Source organism: Cynocephalus volans, chromosome 8, assembly GCF_027409185.1.
Source record: "Cynocephalus volans isolate mCynVol1 chromosome 8, mCynVol1.pri, whole genome shotgun sequence".
Lineage (NCBI taxonomy): Eukaryota > Metazoa > Chordata > Mammalia > Dermoptera > Cynocephalidae > Cynocephalus > Cynocephalus volans.
Window position 1 is genome coordinate 30,602,376 of NC_084467.1, and position 19,447 is coordinate 30,621,822.

Below are 19,447 nucleotides of genomic sequence, written 5' to 3' on the forward strand. Positions count from 1 at the left end.
GATACCCTTGTGCCTGTTTGTGTGATGAGTCCATGCTGAGTCTAGCGTGAGTGTGTGTGGCTGAGTTTGGGAGGTGTTTGCTGAGTGGAAGGACTGTGATGGTGAGGACAGGAGGCCATCCTTGCTCAAAACTGCTTGCCCCTCCCCCTACTCCTTCTCTGCTTTCATCTCCATAACAATGATCACTCTCGGACACACGCTGTATATTTCCTTCTTTGTTTTGTTTATGGTTTCTCCCCCTGATGCCAGAATATAAACTCCATGAGGGTAGGAATTTTAGCTGTTTTGTTCATGTCTGTATCCCCACTAATAGAACAGTCCCTGGCACACAGAGGCACTGTGGATGCTAAATAAATATTTATTGAATGAACCAATGAATGAATGAATAACTTTATCACCTCCTTCAGGAGTTCTTTTAAGTGTCACTCTCTTAATGAGATTTTGACCACTTTACTTCAAATTGCTACTTGCCCCTCTCCCCAGTGCTCCAATTCCCCCTACTTTGTTCTAAATTATCTTTTTTCCATATCACCTTCCAATAACTAAGTAATTTACTAATTTAAGTTTATTATTATTTTTCATTTACTATTCTGAGTTTTATTTTATTGTTGGTATCCCTATTAGAATGAAAGCTCTCACAAGGGGTGTCTGGTTTATCCACCAATGTATCCCCAGTGCCCGGGACAGTGCCTGGCATGTAGCAGGTGCTTGATCAATAGTTTTTGAATAAATTGGTGGGCTTCTGTGTGTCATGAAGGTATGTGCGGACTTGTGAAGTGTTTTGTGCGAATATGCTTATGAAGCGAGTGTTTCTGGGTGTGCAGTTGTCAAGGGCTGCATTTTTGATTGTGTGGGTGACCATGCTGGGGAGAAAGGTGGGCTTGTGCCAAAGCTCTGTCCTCTGAGGCCCAGGCGGCAATTGTCTGATAGAGGCTTCAGGTTCTGGGCATCCTGCCTGGAATGTTGTCAAGGGCTTGCAAACAGACCCACGGATGGCTTCTCCAGAAATCTCTAGGAATCTTTTTCTTGACTGGATGCCTCTGCTGGTGGCCATAGACCTGAGCCCCAGCCCCGCCAGCCTCCTTTCCCCATGGGCAGATCTGGGTCCCAGGTTTAGAGACAGAGAGAGGGAGAGACAACCTCCAGCCCAGTCTGATCCCTGGGCTGGGAGGAGTCAAGAGAAGGGTGAAGGCTGGTGGTCAGTGCTGGAGGACAGCCATGCAGGGAGGCTGGATAATCTGGGCACATGGCAGGGAAGAGAGGCTGAGGGTGCCACTTGGGCAGGTGGAGATCCTGGCCATTGGGTTCAGGAGGCAGTGGTCAGTTCAGAGGTGTCAGCGTTTGGCAGCAGATGGTTGGGCCCTCATGAAGAGTTGAGGAAGGGGGTCCAGGCCGTGTTTGTGCTTAGGCTGTCAGGGAGTCAAGGGCCAAGGCATCGAGGAGCTTAGGGTGGGAGTGTGGAGATCAGCTTCTGGGGCCAAGATGAAGAATGCATGAATCCAGTTTTCAGGGAGTGATGGGGTCTGTGCCTCAGTCCAGTCTTGTATGTGCAGGTGGTGGGCACAGAGCTGCTGGGAGGTGGGACTGAGGAGTGGCTACCCCTATGGATGACAGGATCAGGGCCCAACAGGCTCTCAACCAAGTGCAACTTTGGGCTGAGCCCTAAAAGACCAATGCAGCAGGGCCTGAGACAAAGTCCCCCCTTAGGCCAATATTTAGGAAATATTATCGAATGTTGAGAGTGTGGTGTTGAGGACCAGACAGAGCTGTGCTGAGCTTTCACATTATCCAGTGGTGTGACCTCGGGAGGGTCATTTTACCTCTCTGAACTTTAGTTTCCTCCCAGGCAAAATGGAGATACTTTAAACATTTTTTTCACAGTGGTATTGGAAGGCTCAAGCTTTCATTACTACTGTTATTATTTGTATTAAAAATAAAATATATGTTTTTTAAACTGAGGTTGAAAAGATCAAGCTGTCATTACTGCTGTTACTATTTTTATTAAAAATAATTCATTTTTTTTTTTTTTATAGCGGGATTGGAAGAATCAAGCTGCCATTACTACTGTTATTATTTTTATTTAAAAAACTGTGTAGGTCCAGGAAGGGAAGACCATCTTGACAGGAATTCAGATAAAAAGAGATCCAGAGTGTAGGCTGATCTCAAGTTAGTGCGAGGGTCTGGCATGGATGGTGAAGTCTGTGACACTAGAAAAGAAGACAGTGATACCTGGAGCCAGCGTGGGCTCACCAAAACCAGGCAAATCTTTTAGGTTCTTGACAGCTTAATGACTGGTGGGTGAAGAAAATGAGCCAGGATGGGGTGGAGAGGAATCTATTATTTCTTGAGCACCTACTGTGTGCTGAGTACTTCACACACATGGTTTTACTTAATCCTTTCAAGCCTGTGCCCTAGATGTGACAGTCCCCATTTTATGGATGAGAAACTGAGTCTCTGGGCAATCAGGCAACTCCCGAGGCCAGTGGAGCTGGGATTCCTACCTGGATCTATTTGACCCTTTCTGCCATACCACAGTGCCTCCTAAGACATTGGACAGAGTCTTCCACGACTCTTGAGGATGTGAGGGATGGCTATGAGGGCACAGGGGTGGGGGGCTCCCGTCTGGCTGAAGGACAGCCATGGAATGTTCACATAAATGAACTAGGTTAGTCTGCAGAAGGTCTTTAGAGACTACCTTGGGGCTCTGCCTTCCACCCTATTCTGACCAATCTATGCCAAGGACCCAGAAGAAGACATAGAGGGTACAGGCTTATAACAGAGTGAGGTGAGAAAACTCCAAGGAACAGAGAAAAGCTCAGATAGCAGAATCAAGATCCAGAAAGATCTCAACAGGCTGCAGTGACAGGGTGAATTTAGTATGATGTAATATCACAGAGATAAACGCTGGGGCCCGTCTTGACTACAGGAAAAGATTGTAGAGGGGAACAGCAGCTCATGAGCAAAAAATTTAGGAGCTCAAGTGCTGGTAAGTTCGGTGTGAGTCGGCAGGCTACATCACTAGGGGTATGGTGTTTGGGACAATGGAGGGGACCACTCTTCGGCCTCAGTCTACTCTCTGCCCTGGCGCAGCTTCCACTGTACATCTTTGAAGGTCATGTGCTATTTTCTGTTTTTCCAGTTCTCTCTCTTCCTTTTTGGATTCTTAGGGGAGCAGAGTCCTTCTGGAGTTTGACCCTTGGATTCTATCCAGAGCAGCCCACAAAATGACCCCCTTGAAGGTGAGAAGGAAGCTTCAGATGTTCTGAGCTTTTTTTGAGTAGCAGTGGATTTGATCTTTATGCCCAACTAGCCTTATTCAAGAGAGGGGAAAGTGCCGGTCCTTTCTGGAACTGGGAGGGGTCCTGGCCCCCTCGGCCACCAGCCAAGTGTATCCACTCCTTTCCAGCTGCCTCCTTCCCTTCTTAGAGCCCTTATCCTTGTGGTCTGTGGTTTGCCAGGGCCTGGCAGGGCTGGTTCTCCTAAGCTGGAGGTTGGGCAGCAGCAGAGAACCTTGTGGTTGCTCATGTCAGGGCTGGATCTCTGCTTGACGGGGGTGTCACCTGCCAAGCTGAATTCGGCACAGGAGCGCCTGGCTGGGAGATGTACTGTTTAATGTGGAGGTTCTGTTCCACTCTGAAATGCACTTCTTCTGGCAGCTGCAATGAAGTGAAGCTGTGGAGCTTCCCTCTCTTATGCCAGAATCACAGCCACTTTTTCCCGAGAAAGAAACAGGGCTACAGACAGTTTTACTCATTAAATACTTCTTTTCCTCTTAAATCTGTTTTTGTAATTTTTTTTTTTTTTTTGCATGAACGGAAAAGTAAAACGGATGATATTGAAATAAACAAGGCATTTGTGATAGGAAGGTTAAAGCAGATTGTTGGGGGTGGGGAAGGGGGGTTGGAAACACCCCATGTTTTTGCATGCAGGCTGCTCATAGCCTGTTGAGGATGGAAATGAGAGAAAGTGTTCAAGAGTCTGCCCACCTCCCAGCCCAGAGGAGCCTATTTCTCCAACTGTCTTGAGATTCACTGAGAAAAGCAGTGGGGAAGAGAACTAGCATTGATTAAGAGCCTACTAAGTGCTAAGCCAGTAATATGAATGAGCTCATTCAGTCCTCATCACAACCCCGGGTGGTAGCACCCATTTTACAGATGAGGAAAGTTGAGGGTCAGATGGAATAAAGTCAACCAACCAGGAAGTACAGAGCTGGGATTTGAATCTCAATCTGTCTGACCTCACATGCCATGCTCTTTTGGCTATGCTGTTATCTTGAGCAGCTGTGTACCCAGCTGGTGGAGGTAAAAAGAAAAGGAAAAGGAGAAGGGGAAGAAGGAAGATGAAGAGACATCAGCCAGCCCTGCGGAGGGAGCATCGTGTCTGGTGAGACTGAACAAGACATCGACTGCACGTGAGTGAACCAAGCCCTAGTTTTTGGGTGGTTTGGGGAACACCGTGTATGTGTGTGTGTGTGTGTGTGTGTGTGTGTGAAATGTGGATAGGTTTGGCTTGATAACCCAGGTAGGCTTCCTGGAGGTAGAGGGACTTGGAAGTTGAATGGCATTGGAGGAATGACCTTGCAGCTGCGTGAGCTAAGGCAGGAAAGGTGCGAGCCTGGCTTGGGTGAGAGGAGGTAAGTCAGAGAGGGGTAGTGATGGTGCGGTGAGGGTGTGTGTGTGTATGTGTGTGTGTGTGTGGGGGGGCGGTTAGCTTGGAGAGTGTAATGCAAAGAAAGAGCCCTGGGCCGGGAGGCAGGTGCCTGGTTCTTGTCCTGGCTTAGCCATTGACATGCTGTGTGGTCTCGGGAAAATCCCTCTTCCTCTCTGGGCCTCAGATTTTCTGTCCATAAAATGGTGGAATTGGACTACAGGATCCTATGCAGGGTGCCATGAAGAAAGAAGGTGACTATAGAATCCAGAGGGCCTTGAATATCAAGACTTGGCATTAGAATCATGAAATGTTAGGACTACAAGGGCCCGCGGGAACCATTCCCCTAAATGATCTTACTTGACATATTAAAGGATGAGTGGGAGTTACTGAGGCAAAGAGAAAGAGAGATGGGAGAGGGACATGAGGGCGCTGCAGGCGGGGGTTTTAGCTTGAGCAAAGGGGTGGGTGGAGGCAAGAGATAGGAGTGCGGGGACCACCAAGCAGCTTGGTGCTGTTGAAGAGTAAAGACCAACGTGGGGTGGAGGGAGAGGAGCGGGATCACTCAGGGGAGGGAGATGGGGCCAGGCCCTGTGGGAGCAAGGGGCTTTGATTCCATACTCTGAGTAACAGGGACCCACTGAAGGGGTGGGAGGGACATGCTCATAGGTGAAATTTTGAAAGATCGCTTTTGCAGCTTTGTTGGTGATGGATGTGACGGGGTGGGGAGTGGGTACAGGCCAAGGATGAATGCTGAAAAGACCAGGTAGGAAGCTGTTGTGCCACTCAGGGACAGATGTGACAGTCTGAGCCAGGGGAGCACAGTGGGGATGCTGAGGGCAGCACCTGTTCACGAGATGTATAGGAAGTAGAATAGGTAGGGCTTGTTGATTGATAGGGCGTGGGGAATGAGGGAGAGGGAAGAGTCAGGACCCCCACGTTTCTGGCATGGTGACATTCATTGAGACAGGAAACACAGGAGGAGAGAGAGGTTTTTTGGGAAAGGTGATGAGCTTAATTTTAAAAAAATGATTAGTTTTTTATTTTTATAGCACTTTTAGTTTTGCAGAGGAAATTGAGAAGAAAGTACAGACAGTTCCCATACCCTTCCCCCACCCACATGTATAGTTTCTCCTATTATTGACATGTTACATTAGCATGGTGCATTTGTTACAATTATGAATCAATATTGATATATTATTGCTAACTTAATTTTATATTAGGGTTCCCTCTTTGTATTGTGCAGTTCAATGGGTTTTGCCTAATGCGTAATGTCACGTATTAACCATATGAGCTCCATTTTGGATTTGGCGAGTTCGAGGTGTCAATGAAATTTGTATGTAATGGCTCATTCATTCATTGTTTACTGTGCATTTATTATGTGCTAGATGCTGCCTTCCTGAAGCTGTCAGTCCAGAGTGGCATCCAGAAAGTTCTCCAATATGTCGAACCTTGATCTGCTGAACTTTTGCCCACTGGTCTTCTTCTGCCCTTCAGGATCTCGCAGGAGTCCACCCTCCTTCAGAGATTAGAGATCAGTGATTGTGATTCTCAGCATCATCTTTGCTTCAGGGAACATGAAGCTGGGAGAGAATGAACTTCAGAAAATTGTAAAGAAATGGGTTTCAGCCTGAGCACCTTTTCATATGATCTCATCTGTTAAGTGGGTTTAACAAATACTCTCTTACAGGCAGTGGTGTGTTGGAGTGGGTTCCTACTGGCTTATAGTATGGATGGAGACATCTCTTCCCAACGAGGGTTCAGTGACATCCCATCGGTAGCTTGAAATTGACCATTGTGGGAGTATTTACATCACAGAAATTGGCAAATGATACAAATCAGGATGGTAAACATTTCCCAGCAAACAGTAAATATTTATGGTCTACAGAGTTCTGGGTGGGATGATGGATGTGAGCTCCTGGCACACAGCACCCACATATACACACAGTGGCACCTGGTAAGTGTGACTACCCTCTCCTTTGATGTTTCCTTTGTAAGGGAAAATGATTGCTTCATTGCTCAGAATAGTAACTTCCCATCAGCTGGGGACTGCTCCTCTCTTTTCTCAGACAACATGGTCCCAATGAAAGCTGCCAGCTTCTTACTTCCCTTGGCCTCCACAGAGGGCTGGAGTCAGAGGATGAGGCTTTTGGAGTCTTATGGGTCTAGGTTTGAATCTTGGCTCTGCCTCCTACTAGCTGTGTAATGACCCTGGGCAAGTTATTTAATCGCTCTGAGCCTCAATTAAGTCACCTGTGAACTGGGGCTGGACGTATCTCCCTCATTAAGTTGTTGTAAAGATGAATGAGGTAATGGGCGTAGCAGGACCTGGCACTGAAGCGGCAGTTTCAGTGAAAGCTTGACCGATGCTGGTCTCCTCATCCTGAGAAGTCCGGTGTGGACTTGAGAAGCAGCTCTGAGAATGGGTGGGGGTGGGGTAGGGAAGAACTAGGTCTACAGCCTTGGGAAAGGTGTCTGCTGGTGGAACATGTAGGTCGGGACAGGCTGTGGGCTGTAGGACCCTCCAAATATATTCCAGATGCAGTGGAGGGGAACTCCCCTGGCCGCAGTTCACGCTTCCAGGGCCCTCACCTGCAGATCTGCAGATAAACTCCCATCATCAGCTCAGCTTGTGGGTTTCTGGGGCGGCTGTGGCAGCCTGGGCTGCCCTGATTTACCACCTCAGCCCCAAGCAGATTAAATCACCCAGAGTCATTTGAATTTTACCTGGCCTTGTCACACAAATCTTAGAAACTGCTGTCTGGCAAGAAAACTTTCTCTGTACTTTTTGGAGGAAGACTAAGAACTCTAGAATTGAGGTAAAGTGGGAAAAAAGAGGTGTTTCCGGGGGGGATTTCTGTATCTTCAGGTCAGGCCTCAGTTGGGGGTTGAAAAAGGGAGTGGTTTGTGTGTGTGTGTGTGTGTGAGAGAGACAGAGAGAGAGAGAGAGAGAGAGAGAGAGAGAGAGGACTCTGGGGCAATGTTGTCTCTGGCTGTGTGACATAGGACAAGTTACTTAACTTCTCTGAGTCTCATAGCATAGTGGTGAAGGTCAAAAGGGCTAGTTTATGTAAAGGGTTTTGTAGACTTCAATCAGTCCTGTGATTATTAGTCAGGAAGATGGGACAAATGACTAGATAAATAATTATATATAGCAGAGGTTAGCATGTGTTGAGTGGAGTAAGAGCTCTCGGAGCTGAAAGGGAGGGCACATTGCCAGAGGTCTGGGGTTTGACTTGGGTCTTAAAGGAAGCCTGAATCTGGGCAAGTGAGGTTGTCAGCATCACATCTGTCTCCAGAAGTGTGCGTTGCTCTGGGGATGGATCCTGATTGGTTTAGCCAATCAAGATCCACGCCCCCTGCCAAACGCTGACCTTGGCACATTGTTGGTTCTAAACCAATCACATTCACATTCCACCAGTGACAGGGATTGCTTCAGTTTGGCCCAATCAGACAGAAGCTCGGGATTTTTGTTAGATACCTGGGAAAACACATTAATCTCTTATCTGAATTTGAATGAGGAGACATGTGGCTCTAATTTCTGGCAGATATGTAGTGACTAGGAACACTAACCTGAAAATATAGCCAACATATGGAGATGGGAAGAGCCTAGAAAATCACAGAAGAATAGAGTCCTAGCCCTGATCAAACTGTGCCTGAAGCCTGTTGCATCTGGAGTATTCAGTAAGCAAACCTAATAAATCTGCTCTATTAAACTAGTTTGGATTTCATTTTTGTATTACTTGCAATATGAAAGCTGATACAGAGGCTGATGGAGGGATCCAAGTGGGGAGGTGACAGCCTACTGGGTATTAGGTGACCATTAAGAGAACAGCTAGGTTAGAGTCAAGGGTTGGTAGGGATGTTTAAGAATTTGAACTTGATTCTATAGGCAGTTGGGGTAACTGAAGATTTGCGAACAGAGGAGGGAGAGTGGTAAGTGATGTGAACACAGTGGTCATTTGGGAAGATCAACCTAAGAGGGAACTTCAAAAAGTTCATGGAAAGATTTGTATTATCTTCTAGTTCAATTTTTCCACAAACTTCTTGAAGTACCCTGTATACAGGTTGGATTAGAAGGAGAAGTTGGGGCTGAGACTTAAAAAAGAAATCATTTACTGATACTGTGTTCATGTATTATCTGACTTAATCCTTACAACAGCCGTCCCCCCTCCTTTTTTTAACAGAGTTTCAAAGATCTTGAGTAACTTGACTAGATCATGTAGTTAGTAAATGTTGGAGCCAGGACTTGGACAAAGGTCATCTGACTTCAAACCCTGTAGTCTTACTTATCATATTTATGATAACACATGTGACAAATTAATATGGCCTAGACTAAGGTAGTAGCTACAGGGGTGGAGAGAATGGAACAAGAGATATTAGGCTGGTGAAACCCTAGATATATTCTCATTAAAGTCAGAAACCAGACTAGGGTAGCTGCTGTTGTCAATATTTTTAAAAACACTTTTCCTAAAGTGCTAGACATTGCAATTAGGCAAGAAGATGAAATAGAAATTATAAATATTGGGGGAGAGGAGCAAATAATCATAGTTTGCAGATAAGATGATTATCTGGAAAACCCAAGACAATTTCCTGAAAAACAGTTGGAAAAAATAAGGTTTAGTAAGATGATGAATAACAAAACAATAAACACAAACTAATAGCTTTTTTATTTATAAAATGACTTTCAAGAAGGTAAAATAAAAGGCCTTTTCCACAGTGTCTAGAAAAAAACAAAACTACAGAATACCTGGAAATGACCTTTACAAGAAATGTATAGAATTACATGAAGAAAACCAAAAAACTCTTCTGAGGCGTGTAAAAGAGACTTGAATAAACATAATACATAGGTAGTTCTTGGGTTGAGAGATTTAGTACTATAAGGATGTCAATACTTAAATGAATGTACAAAATGAAGATAATCCAGTCAAGATCCCAATAGGATTTTTAAAAAATTGGACAAAATAAGTGTAAAGTTAATCCAGAAGAATGAAAAATGAAGGTAGTCAGGTAATTTTCAAAAAAGAAAAATGATGAATATTTATCAGACATTAAAATGTTTTATAAAAGGACAATAATAAAAATTTTTGTGTAATAATAGATCCTTGGGACAAAATAGAGAGTCCAGATATGGATCCACGTATTTAAAGGGATTTTTTTATATGATAATATCGCATTTCAATTGGATTGGGAAGATATGGGCTATTTTATAAGTGGTGTTGGCATGATGGGCTGGCTATTACAACACAAGCTGGCTTTCTGCCTTACTCCATCCAGTAAGATCAAGCCATGAAGACCATGGTGGTATAAATATTAGTAAATATTTTGATCATCTTAAGGTGGGGAAGATCCTTCTAAGCATGACATGATATTTAGAAATTATAAAAGACTGATAAATTTGACTTACGTGAAAATTGAAAATTTAAGTACATTAAAGAATTATAAGAAAAGTTAAAAAAAAGAGGGGGGACATATATGATAGACAAAAGTTTACTCATCTCTAATGTACAAAGAACTCTTACAAATAGTTAAGAAAAAGATAAACATCTCATTAGAAAAATGGGCAAAGGACATGAACAGGCAATTCACAAGGAAAATTACAAATATCTGAAATGACAAAAAGATATTTATTTAACCTCACTGATAATCTCAGCAATGCCAATAAAAACAAGTGTCATTTGCCTTCTGTCGATCTGGCCAACTATTAAGGCTGACTAAATCCAGGATTGGCGAGGGTATGGGCAGACAGATGCCTGTGCACTGTTGATGTGAAGTAAAGTATGTTGTTGTAAGCTTTCTGAAGGGCAGAATGGCAAAATTAGAAATAGTGTAGACTTTATTGCAGCACTCTCATTTTTTGGATTTTTTTCCAGGGAGAAAATTGCAAAAATGAGCAGAGATATGCACAAGGATATTTATCACAACATTGTTTATAAGAGTAAAATCTTGACAACATCCTAAATGATCATCAGTAGCGACCCAGTTAAATAAAATATATGATACACATATACAATGGAATACTACGAAGTAATTAAAATAATTTTGTAGAACTCTATTTATTGACATTGAAAGATGTCTATGACATATTGTTGAGAGAGAAAAGCAGGTGTCAGAGAGAACAGTATGTATAATACAATTCCCCGTCTATAAAATTATATACATAGATCTCTATGTGTATATATGCATAAAGATATGTCTGGAAGGCTGTTCACTGAAATGCCAGGAGTGGTTATATCTGGGTGGTGGGATTTTTACTTTCTTTTTCATACTTTTAAGTATTGATTTGATTTTTTTTATAATGAGGGTATATCGTGTTTTTCAATCAGAATGAATAATAAAGCTATTTTTCATTTTGAAAATAAGATAAATATTAAATAGGAGGAATCAGCACATGGTGATTTAACAAATGTGGATAAGGAGTCAAGATGCAAGTCAAGATTTTGATCTGTGGTAAGCCCTGAGCAGGAGCTGATTTTGGAGGGAAGAAGAGGCACAGGGTTTTCGGCAGTGGCTGGTGGGCAGTAGGGCTGCCTCTTAAGAGGGCTGAGGTGGGGGTAGGCTATTCCTCAAGGGCAAAGCTGTGGGTGAAATCTCGGAGGGAGGAAGTGTATGGGCAGGAGCAGGAGAGGGCTGGAAACTGAGCCCTGGAACACAGCCACGTTTACGAGATAGGAGAAGAAACAGGATGTGTGGCCAGGAAGGCGAGGGACTGTGGGGGGCTTGGAGTGCCTTAGAATGCCTTGGGGGTAGAGGCGAATTTCCAGAGAAAGGTCAACCATATCTAATGATGCAAAGGCACAGGGACCGAGGAAAGGGCACAGGACTTGACAAATAGGGCTTTGCTGGTGACCTCGGGGGGAACAGTTTTGGCGGAGGAGTGGGCTGTACATTGTCGCGTGTGGGAGTGAGAGAGTCTGTCATGGGAGAAAGGAGGGTGGTAGCTTGGGGGAGCAGATTTGAGGGAAAGGGACTGAGCCTCGACCAGAGGTGGCAGTAACTGGCATGGTTGCCTCCCTGTCTGTTCCCCAGCACTGGCAAGCATCACTAATCATTCTGTTGAGCCTGGACGAAGCCTCAAAATCTTTCTCCCACTAGCCAGTCTGGGGAGCCACAGCCAATCTATTGAAGCCAGCTGGTGAGATGAACCTGTTTTCTCTGCCTGGGTTTGACACATACTTGAAGGATGAGAAAAAGATCTCATGGAAGGGGCGATAGAGGGAGCAGGAGAGAGGAGGCTGGTGGAATCAGGGTCTCACATCCTTGTGGACTCTGGCCTCAGTCTGGGGAGACTTCTGGGCCCTGGGCCCGGAGCCTAGGATGAGCTGAGGGCTCTGCCATGAGTCTGAGCTGACTAGGTGCTAGAACAGGATTCTGCTCCGGATCATGCTGTGAAAAATCCTGACTGCACGTGTGACTACCAGCTAGTGTACAGATATTTGGGGGCCATTATGCCCACTACCTGGCTGTTCAGGGAAGGTGTAGCAGGCACCCCATTGTCTGGAACCCTGGGCATGAAGGGGTCTGCTTACGGGTTCCAACTGCAGGGCCTGTGAACAGAACAAGGAGTTGAGGCGGGGCCATGGCTTGTTCAGAGGACTTTTAAGGAAGACATTCAGTGTGATCCGGCTGTTGTGCCTCCGATGGCATTTTGATTGCATTGGTGGGAGCATGGGGTCTTTGATATGGGGGGAAAGGCTCTTCCAGACTCTCAGTGGCAGAGTTCTGGAGCAGTGGAGGAATGCAGATACACGGGCAGAGCTCACCTACAGAAAATGACCAGGATGGGGAGAGGCCCAGGGGTGATGCCCAGCCAGGAGAAATTCTTGAAGGAGTTCAGGCTGAGGAATTAGACATTCACTTTTAACCTGCTGAAGCAATATTTCCTAAAAGGCATTCCTTGCAGTCTCAGTTTATTGAGGTTGGTCCACAGAAAAGGGTTCTGTGAACAAATTTGTTCATGAAATGCAGGACCCACAGCTCAGTGTATATGAGCACAGTAAAGGTTCTGAGAAGTTCTGCAGTGAAGAAACTTGTTTAATATAGAATTCTCCCAAACTTATTCAACCACAGAAACTTTTTTGATTTAACACCAATTTACCTCCTGTAGGACTAGTGATTGACTTGGAGCAGAGGGAACAACATAGCCTGTGTGGTCCCAGAAGTAGTGTTTGGACCAGTGTGATGACATTGCAAAGAGGCAGATTTTGGCTCAGTTCAAGCAAGAATTTTGCAACAATTGCAGATGTTTTAACCCTGAAGGAGGCAGTAAAAGAATTCTAGTTCCTTGAGGCCTTAAGCAGAGTGTGGAAGTAGCAGGATTCCTGCAGAAGGGAGACAGGTGTAGGTGGGTGTCATCACAGATTTCTGGGGTTATGTGAGTCCTGGGAGAGAGGCTCCTTGGCTGCCCGGAGGTGGTACTCCTCCCTTGGAGCCTGTAGCCTAGCTTGTGTTGCTGTGTATTCTGCCCAAATGTGCTTGGGATGCTTGAAGTGAACAGTCTGTGAAGGTAAGATGCGCACACATAAATATCCTCATTAAGTCCCAAATACACATCCCAAACTTTACATAACAGGAGCAGCAGCTGGAGACGCCCACAGTCCTAATTGCTTTTCTGTACGAAGAGAACATCCTCTCTCCAGCTCTCATTCATTTAGGTAACGTTGGAGGGAGCCAGCTGCGGCAGCCTGGTGAGCAGGCAGGAACGTTTGTACCACCACCTGATGGATGCTGCCACAAGGATGGGATGTCATGGGTAGCGGGAACCTCTCTGATCCCTTCATGGGAAGTGGGGTCCTGAGGATGGGAGGCCAGCCACTCAGCTCTGGTCTTGATCTCAATGTGCCTGCACTGAGCTGGGATGCATCTCCTCCAGGGACTGGACAAGCACAATTCAGAGCAGTAGAAGGACCCAGGGCCAGGTAAAGGCATGGGGATGGGAATGGATGGAAGAAATGACTCCATTCAACAAATTGCTCAAGATGCCTTCTTTGAGTCTCATGCTGGGCTGGAACACTGAGACTAATAAATCAGCCACAGCCCATCCTCAAAGCTCAGAGGCCTGGGGAGGAAATAGTCACGGGCATGAAAAGGGCTGGGATCAAGGGTAGCTTTCAGGACTGGGGTGTACAGAGAGTCTGGCTCTGTCTTGGGGCCAGAGGGCCAGGGAAGACTTCCTTGAATCAGAGACAGTAGCACTGGGCCTTGAGAGAGTGTATGACCCAGGGAGGGAAGAGTTACCTGCAGCTGGGGTATTCCCTTCTGCAAAATGCAGCCAAGGTTTCCGTGGACTTCCGAGCCCCAAAGTGACATCGGGTTTGTCCCCTTGCCTCCTGGTCTCTAGTAATCATCTAGGACTCATGAATGCCCTCTTGAGATTTCTTGAAGGCAAATCCCAAGCATGGGGTTCTCAGCTGGGAGCCGGCCTAGATGCCTGTGGAACTGAACTCAGGCCCATGGTGGTTGGCGAGGGTGGGTGCCCTGGAACAGTTGGGTTTGAACCCCTCTGTGGAGGGGCTCTGGAGAGGGCTGTGGCCCAGCTGCTCTGCCCACCAGGCTTCCTGTGGGTGGCAAGTGAAACTTTTCTTTCTGGTTCTCTCCCGGCAGCAGCCAGCTCCATTCCCTCAGCCCCAAGTGGCGGCTCCTTGGGCCGGAAACAATGTGCTTTCTCCACGCCTTAGAGTGGAAGTCAGCAGTTTGGCACCGTCTGGCTGGCAGTCTCCACCGGCTTCCTTTGGCACTTTGTTGGCAAAGGCGGTGACATTTCTTTCAGCCGGGTGGGTGGAGCTGTTATGCAAACTCCCGCTCTCCCTATTCGCCAGATGAATATTCATGACTCAGGCAATCTGTAGCAGCCAGACTTTCCTGAGGGCGGCAGCTTTTCTTCTCTTCCTCTCTCTCTTTTTCTTTCTCCTTCTCTTCTTCCCAGCTCTTTGGAAAGCTGAAGTGCAGCTATATTTAATTTACAAATACAGAGCTATTTAGCTTGCCTTTTGAGATGCAGGCATTGGGGAGGAGGTGCTGGGGAACGGGGACAGTGGTTGAAGCATTTGGTCTGGACCCTGCGCTCCAAGCTCCGGTGTCCAGCACCTGGACCCAGATCTTAGGAAGCCTCGAGGGTCTGGGGCTGCCTTTGAGCCTGGCATCTTGGTGCCCTCACGCTTGAAGGCACAGCAGCTCATGCCAACCCATTCCATGCCGGCCTCTGAGGTCGACATGGAATTGTGAGGCAGTGCTGCTTCCCTGCTCAATGCGTGGGCCAGACCTCAGCAATATCTCTCTGCTTCTCCCCCCTCTGCCCCATGCTCTCCTGCTTGTCGAGGCCCACCCAGACCTGCTCCAAGCTCGAGGTCAAAGCCCAGAAGGCACTGGACCATTTGCTAGTCACTGGCTTCCTAGGGAAGGAATCAATCCCTAGTTGGGGTCCAATTCCTTGGGGATACACTGCTCCCTTTCTGGGAAGGATGGTTACCTAGCTTCCTTTGTCTCTTCCCAGAGAGGCACTAGAAACTCTGAGAGAGGGGTCGGAATTTCCAGAATTTGCCAGAAAATTTTGGTCTTAGCAAGGATGTGCTTGCACGAGTACGTCTTGTGTGTGTGTGTGTATGTAAATATTTATGCACAGCTTAAGTGAGTCTGTGTGCCTACATCTATGTTCAAGTGTTTGAGTGTGTGTCTGTATGTGTAAGGGCGTGAATGTGTATGTCTCAGGAAGTCTGGGAATGTTTGCATGTGCGAAAGTGCCTCTCGAGTTAGAGTCACATGTGTACCTCTGTGGGTCTGGGGGTGCTGTGGGTAAGGGTGCTCTTGGGGGGCTGAGACGTGTGTATATATATGTAAATGAGTTGTGGGTGTGTGCAAAAGTTAGAGTCTGGGAGAGAGGCAGACAGAGAGAGAGAGAGAGAGAGTGTGTGTGTGTGTGTGTGTGTGTGTGTGTGTGTGTGTGTGTGTTAGGGTGTGTTTCCCTCTGACCTCTATTCCCTCCCAAGCCTTTTCCTTTTCAGGGAGGTAGAGGGGGATATTCCCCCCTTTGCAAGCATTACAGATTCTACCCGAGGACGGGAACAGAAGGTTTCCCAGCACACAGCGTCCTGAAATTACTTTGGATCCCCCTCCTTGTTTCGTCTAATCAGAACAGCAGCATGAGGCTCACCCATTCTCCCTTCCCACCCCTCAGCCTTTGGGGAGGGAATGAGTGGGCCATCTTCTCTGACCCCTTTGAGAGCACCTTGCAGCCCTGAGCCAAGGAGCTGTCTTCCAAATCTCTTTCCACGATGGCCCATGCTTCAGTGGCAAGAGCCAGCTGCCTCCCTGCCTGCTAGCAACTGCCAAGCTCTTCCAGATCCCACATCCAGGCCCGGCCTCATTTACAAATATGTAAATTTGCATCTTTTCTGGTATGCAAATGGAGACATGACAAATAGCTAATTAGGGTCGAAAGCAGCACTCTGAACCAATTAGTTGTAGGGTCGACCCCTTTCTGCTGGGAGGAGACGGGGCCTTCCTGTTCCCCTCCCAGCCCTGACTCCCCGATGCCCACACACTCTGGTCTGTCCTGCCTGCCTGGGGCTTTGGCTTCAAAGAGCACTGAAACGGGAGTCAATATTTGCCTCCCAGTCCCACCTCTGGCACTTAGCCATGTGGACTCACTTGCCTGAGCCTCAGTCTCTTCCTCTGTGAAATGGTTGTGTTACAATGATAGTGACTGTCTTGTCTGTAACCATTCACCCCAGTGTAGTCAGACTTCGGAGGACTTGAATGTAAACAGCCTTTGAAAGCTGCACTAAAATTTCTCTGATAGGCACATTACTTGTACTCTTGCAAAGTACTTTCTGCCCTTGATCTCATTTAATCATCCCATGAATCCTATGAATTGGATGAATTAGATGTAGTGAGAGGATAGCATTAGGTTTCATTCCGTGCGCCAACTCTGGCCAATTATGAATGGCTGCTTGGAGTGGTGTGTTGAGAAGGATTCAGAAGCCAAGTCTGGATTCACCAAGAAAAAAAAAAAGGCTGTGATCGATTAGTGATAGATGCTGTGGGCAAATGTTTGGACTCTGGCAGATTGTGTGCTGCCTATTTATCAACCATAAAAGATACAGAATTTGGAGCAATAACCTGAGTTCCAATCCTGCCTGCTCCCTTAATTAAGTTACTTATCTTCCTGAACTCAGCTTCATAGTATAAAACAGGGAAAATAAAACCGGTGTCTTAGGGGTATTGTAAAGTTTAAATAAGGGAAGGTGAGGCAAAATCTGTCATCTGGGAGGAGATGTGTCCATTTAATTGACATGTCAGTGGGCAGGCATATTGTCCCATTTCAGAGGTGAGGAGCCTGAGGCCTGAAGAGGGTGGATGACTTGGAGAAGCCACAGCCTTGCCAGGCAGGCCTGCACGGCAGCTGGGGCTGCTCTTCTCTCTGCCACTACAGGATCCTGGCTCCCTCTTACCACCCCCGCGCTGATGCCCCAAGCGGGCTGCAACAAGCCCTGCTGGCCTAGCTCCACTTCTGGGTGTGAAATTGGGCTGAGTCGGCACCTGGGAGAATGGGGCAATTGCCATCCTGGAGCCTGGGGCCTGGGCCGGGGCCAGTGCACAGACGAAGGGATGGTGGGCGGGCCTGGGCACCAGGGAGTTTGCCAAAGCTAGGCAGTTGTCAGGAGTAGGGCAGGAGAGGACCTGGCTTGAGGACAGCTCATTCAGGGATGCTGAGAACCAGGGTCTGAGCTCAGAACAGAGACCAGCAGCATGTGTGTTTGCCTGGCTGCTGGCAGTGCCTAAGCATGCTGGCCCAGTGTCTCTGAGCGTGTCTTTTGGTGTGCATGTGTGTTCTTAAAATGTGTGTGTGCATGCATATTAACACAACAATAGATACACATGCTGTTGTGCACATCTATGTGTCAAGGTGTGTCTGTGTGAGCCTGCACATGTGTATAAGTGAACTTGTTGCATGTATACATCTGTCGTATATGGATATGTATGTGTGTCTGTGCATTTGTGCCTGTATCTGTGAATGTCCATTTATACATATCTTTCAATACCCACGCAGGTGTGTCCATGTTGGTGTTCATCTGGCCACCTCTGTCAGTATCTGTGGATGTGGGTCCATGCTTTCCTGTTGGCATCCATGCAAGCATTACTGTATATCTGTGTTCTTTCCAGTGCCTCTGTGCCTCTCTATGTCTTATACACGTCTGTAAATCTCCCATGTACACACATCAGCAAGTGTCTCTGCAGTTGTGCCCATGTGTTGGTGCATTTCTAGGTGTATGTATCTACCTGTGAGAGTGTTGGTATCTTTTACAGGATGCAGGCACAGCTGTATCAAGGTGAGCAAAACAGAACCTTCCACGCGTCTGCAGCAGCTCCAGTTCCTCACTTCCTGTGGCTGAGGCCTTCTGGACTCCTTGTGCTTGAAGGGAAGTTTTGCCCTGGGTTTCCCAGAGTGCTGCCCCTGACCAGCCCAGGGCATGGTGTCCCTGGAGAAGGACCTGCCTGCCCTTTGGGACTTATTTATCCCTCCCTTCTCTCTTTCCTTATCTCATCTCCTTTCCTTTTTCTCTCCTTCCTTCCATTCCTCATCCTTTATCCCCTTTTCCTCTCCCTCCTTCTTTCCTTCCCTTCTCACAACTCACTTAAAGAGATTGGGCCTTGGGCTGCTGTGGAGGTGACAGATGAAGTCTTAGAAGCCCCACTTCAGCCTCTAGAGAGGGGCTCCCCACTTCCATCCTCCATGTGGACTCAGCTCCAGAGCCACACAGGCACCTAGGGTTCTATAAATTAGTCATTGCACTCCCTGCTGCATTTTAATAATCAGCCTCCAGCCCTAGCTCAGAATGAGAACCCATGACCTTCTCTCCTTCCTTTTGAGGAGCCCTCTCCCACCCTTCCTATGGCGCCGGTGAAAGGTGGCCCCACTACCTGCTGGAAGACCTACCAGCTTGGACTTAGGAGCTCCTCTGTCCCAGCTGCACTGCATATCCATCGCTGGTCCCTTCTGCCATTGTTGTACCTTTCCTGGGATTTGACTTAGGGCTTCTCTTCCTTCTGTCTGCGTCCAGAGTCCAGCCTTCCCTGGCTGGACCTCCCTGCTCGGTTGTCCGGATCGCTCCCAGGCAGTCTCACCCTGGATGTGGCTCCTCTCATGTGCTGGCTGTAAATGTTTTGTCTCTTCTAATCTGCCGAGAGATGCTTCTGGGCAGGACCTGGGTCAGATTCCTTCCTGCCTGCCCCACAGTTCCCTTGCCCAGGGCCTGGCTCACAGCAGTGCTTGGAGTGCTGGATGATTCTGGTGAGAAATGAGGTGTCCCAGCTCATATCTCGCAACTGTCAAATGCCTCCCCGACCCTCCCTTCTCCTTGAAGTTCTCTCCCTTCCCTGATGATTTTGGATGCAATTTAAAATAAAAATATTGATTAAAAATTGGAAATGATACAAATAAAAATAAAACTACTTAACACTAATAAGTATCATTTGAGCTTTAATATGAAGAGAAAGCATGTTAAGATGACATTTTATGGGCAATTTCAAATTAGCATGAAGTTCTCAGTGGGTCAGTGTCTTGACTTGGTTCCCGACTCTCGGGGTCTGTGGCTGGGTGTTCTCGTTGGAATCCTGACCAGGCAGGCAGTGAGGTGGAGCAACAAGAACTCAGGCTTTGGCCTTGGATAAGCTGAGGGTGAATCTCCCACTTACTGGCTGTGTGACTTTTCTGAACCTCAGTTTCCTTCTCTGTACAATGGGTGGTTGTGTGAGGGCAAAAGAAAATGGTGCACAGGGCCAGGAGCAATGCCTGGCATCT

At 47.0% G+C, this 19,447-nt stretch overlaps 1 long non-coding RNA gene across 1 annotated transcript in view; it reads left to right on the forward strand.

The window, feature by feature from the left end:
* Window positions 1–19,073, forward strand: part of LOC134383709 (uncharacterized) — a 64,017-nt gene extending 44,944 nt beyond the window's left edge. The window contains exons 2-4 of the long non-coding RNA XR_010024205.1: window positions 3,168–3,239; window positions 4,281–4,411; window positions 17,953–19,073. This is a non-coding gene — a long non-coding RNA (uncharacterized LOC134383709). The remainder of the gene's footprint in view (window positions 1–3,167; window positions 3,240–4,280; window positions 4,412–17,952) is intronic.
* Window positions 19,074–19,447: the final 374 nt, after the last annotated feature.